At 38.1% G+C, this 4,137-nt stretch overlaps 1 protein-coding gene across 1 annotated transcript in view; it reads left to right on the forward strand.

Annotated features, from left to right (window-relative positions):
• The window catches only part of FPR1 (formyl peptide receptor 1), a 57,594-nt gene that overhangs the window by 25,240 nt on the left and 28,217 nt on the right, over window positions 1-4,137 (forward strand). Inside the window, exon 2 of the mRNA XM_011965880.1 lies at window positions 2,070-2,204. The gene's annotated coding sequence lies outside the window, so the exon portion shown is untranslated. The remainder of the gene's footprint in view (window positions 1-2,069; window positions 2,205-4,137) is intronic.

The raw sequence follows: 4,137 nt of genomic DNA on the forward strand, positions 1-4,137 counted from the left end.
TGAGATGCAGAGAAGGGAGGTAGATACCAGTCAGGACTTCTTCTGAGAAGAGGTTGTGGATTATGATGGAGATTTGGGAGGGGTCATCAATGGACCTGTCTCTTATACACATCTAGATGTGTATAAGAGACAGCCCCCACCCTCCGCCCCGTTGGAGTCTGAGCCAAGCTCTGAATGTCTGAACCTGCAGTGCGGTAACATGGCAACAGATGTCACTGTTGTCCATAGTAAGAGTAGTCCCAGTGCACTAATCAGGAAATGAACCCATATAGAATGGGTTGTTGTGAAAATGTGAAATGAGGAAGTAGAGAACTGAAGTGGAAGTGGCCCTTGAATTTGCTGTCAAGGAGAGCAGAGATTGATTGTAACGTTCAGGAGGAGGTGTGTTCTACAAGTAGTTTTTTTTTTTTACTTAGATTAGAGAATATATATATACACATATGGCAATAATGAAATAAAATTTAATGATACAGTAGCGAGAGAGAGAGAGACACCACCTCCATCTCTTCCTCTCAATACCTACTCATTTATTTTAGGTAATGTTTTATCATTCCTCTGTTTTTTCTCAGAATATGTGATTTTTAATAGAAAGTACAGAAGGGATAAAAGTAATATGACAGTTTTTAAATGGAGCAAAATATAAAGCCTTATTATTTCAATGAGAAAATAGGCAGACATTATTGGCATTTCAAAACACAGTTCATAAGTACACAGTTTCCATAGATAAATAAAAATAATTAGAACTTATTAGGTACTAATAACATTAGTTCTAATTCTCATGGTCTAATATTAGTTCTTATTATGTCCTCTAGTTAAGAGAGCATTTATTCAACCGCTAGAAAGCAAGGGAATCATTGCTGGGCACAGTGGCTCACACCTGTAATCCCAGCACTTTGGGAGGCGGAGGCAGGCAGATCACTTGAGTTCAGGAGTTCAAGATCAGCCTGGGCAAACTGGCGAAACCCTGTCTCTACAAAAAAAAAAAAAAAAAAAAGAGAGAGAGAGAAATAAGCCCCGCGTGGTGGTGGGGTGCCTGTAATCCCAGCTACTCAGGAGACAGAGGTGGGAGGATCGCTTGAGCTAGGGAGGTTGAGGCTGCAGTGAGCCATGATCGCACCACTGCACTCCAGCCTTGACGACAGAGCAAGACCCTGACTCAAAAACAAAACAAAACAAAACAAAACAAAACAAACAGGGGAATCTGATTGCACATTACAGTTTACCAGGGACTACACAAAGGGAACAAAGTTAATCTGTGATTAAATACAGATTATTGTGCTCTGCTCCAAACTTTGTAAATGAAGATGCTTTGATGTTGCAGTGACCTAACCCATACTAAAACAAACAAATAAAAAACACCTCCCCAATTGATTCTGATGAAACAGCATCAGTGTAGGTCAACATTTGGGAAGCAGTTAGCTAGATGGTGTTTGGAGCTGAAGGAGGTATGAGAGAGAAAGATAAAATGGAATCACAGTTGAACCTTCCCCAGCATCTTAAGGGCATGAAGCATTTACACAGATTTTCTTTTGTATAATGGCACTGGTAACTCAGAATGGGATGAGATACAGGAGAGATCTCCAGCCTCCACCGTCTCTGGAATGTACATTTTGGAATGAAGGGGACTTCCTGTATTGAAAAAACAAAGTTACTTGTAAAGATGTGCTTAGAAATTTATTCTGCGCGAGCTAGCCCAGAAATAATCAAGCTTTCCAAGGGTTCTCTCCCAGTGCGGTCTTGGAAGTGAGAGTGAAGCAAGACTTGCATTTCCTTGTTTTTTCTTTTAGCTGCCACAAGATGGAGCTCGATTTCTAATGAGTTCGTTTTCACGAGCAGTGGAGACCGGGGCCAGTCGTGCCGGGGATGGCTTCCTCCTGCTGCCTTTGACCCTGAGTTCTCCCTGTCTAGCAAGTATGAATTTAGAGAATTGCAGCACCTTTATGAATGGTGTCCTGCTTCAAGCAGCCTAATTTCAGGAGCTATGAAACTTTACCGGTATAAAGAAAAGGGGACCAGAATTCGATTGACTTAGTTTTCATTTTTTCCTTTTTTTTTTTTTTTTTTGAGACAAGGTCTCGCCGTGTCACCCAGGCTGGAGTGCAGTGGCACAGTCATTGCAGCCTTCGCCTCCCGGGTTCAAGCGATCCTCCCACCTCAGCCCCAGCCCCTCAGCTGGAACTAGAGGCACGCACCACCACGCCCAGGTAATTTTTGTATTTTCAGTAGAGACGAGATCTCACTATGTTTCCCAGGCTGGTCTCGAACTCCTGGGCTCAAGCAATTCTCCCACCTCGGCCTCCCAAAGTGCTGGGATTACAGACATGAGCCGCTGCATACAGCTGACTTATTTCTGTTAGCTTTTAAAATGTGGACTGTAACAACACCCCGCCCCCCCACACACAATGAGAAAAAGATAAACGTGAAGATTAATATATTTGTGTAAAACAAAATGCTTATGTACTCCCACTCATGTCAAGAAATAGATCACTATTCGTTTTTCAGAAAAGTTGTCTTCCTAAGATGTGGCAATGGGCTTTATAGCTCTGATAGTAGATAAAAGCAGAGAAATCAATTAAACTACAAACTTTTTTTTAGTATTACTTTTTTTAATTTTTAATTTTTGTGGGTACATAATAGTTGCATATATTTACGGGGTACATGAGGTACTTTGATATCAGACGTGCAATGTGTAATAATCACATCATGGAAAATGGGGTATCCATTCCCTCAAATACTTATCTTTTGGATTATAAAGAGTCCAATTATGCTCCTTTAGTTTTAAATATATATACAATTAAATTATTATTGACTATATTCACTCTATTGTGCCATTGCCGTTGAATACTAGGTCTCATTCGTTCTTTCTATTCTTTTTGTACCCATTAACCATCCCCACCTCTCCCTCGACCCCTGCTACCCTCACAATTTCTGGTAACCATCCTTCTATTCTCTATATCCATGAGTTCAAATGTTTTGATTTTTAGCTCCCACAAATAAGTGAGAGCATGCAAAGTTTGTCTTTCTGTGCCTGATCGATTTCACTTAACATCATGAACTCCAGTTCCATCTATGTTGTTGCAAATGACAGAGTCTCATTATTTTTCATGGCAGAATAGTACTCCATTATGTATATGAACCATATTTTTTTGTTCATTCATCTATTGATAGACACTTAGGTTACAAACTATTTTAATTTTTTTTCTACAGACAAACCCACAGTCGTGCAAAGGAATGTGTGTGTGCACAGGTATTCATTATAGCATTTTTTTGGTAATGAGCAAAAGATCAAAAGCAATTTTAATGTTCATTCATATGTGACAGGTCAGATTAAATTTTGTTACATTCATCCAATAAAATACAATGCAAAAATTAAAAAGAATGAGGATCTTTGAGAATATAGAGACAGAAGGAACACTTTCTAACTCACAATAAATCCATAATCACCCCAATAACCAATCCATTTAAAGACATTACAAGAAAACAAAACTACAGACCAATAACTCTCATGAACACAGATGCAAAAATTCTCAAAAACCTATTAGCAAATCAAACCCGAAAATGTCTAAACTATGATAGTCTAAGGTATAAAACAAAGTATAAAAATTATTCATGCCAGGTATGCAAGTCTAGTTCAAATTTCAAACATTAATTAATATAATCAATTACATCAACAGACTAATGAGAAAACCACATAGTTATATCAGTAGAGGCAGAAAAAGTATTTGACAAAATTCAACACCCATTCATAATTTTTAAAAATGCTCAGTAATCTGGGAATAAAGAGAAACTTCCTCAATTTGATAAATAATGCCTACAAAAGAATCCTACAGCTAACATTATACTTAACAGTGGGAAACTTGAAGCTTTTCCACTAAGGACAGGAAGAAGGCAAGGTGTCTTCTCTCACATTGGTTTTCAGCATTGCTGAAGTCTTAGCTAATTCAATTAGAAACAAACTAAAAAGGTATGCGTATTGGAAAGGAAGAAAAAAAAACCTATTTTGTTCAAAACCAACATGATCATCTATGCAGAAAATCCAAAAGAATGGACAACAAACATTCCTGGAAGTAATAAGTGATTATAGCAGGGTTGCAGAGTACAACCTGATATATATATATATATATATATATATATATC

The sequence above is a fragment of the Mandrillus leucophaeus genome, unplaced genomic scaffold (genome assembly GCF_000951045.1).
Source record: "Mandrillus leucophaeus isolate KB7577 unplaced genomic scaffold, Mleu.le_1.0 Scaffold74, whole genome shotgun sequence".
Taxonomy (NCBI): domain Eukaryota; kingdom Metazoa; phylum Chordata; class Mammalia; order Primates; family Cercopithecidae; genus Mandrillus; species Mandrillus leucophaeus.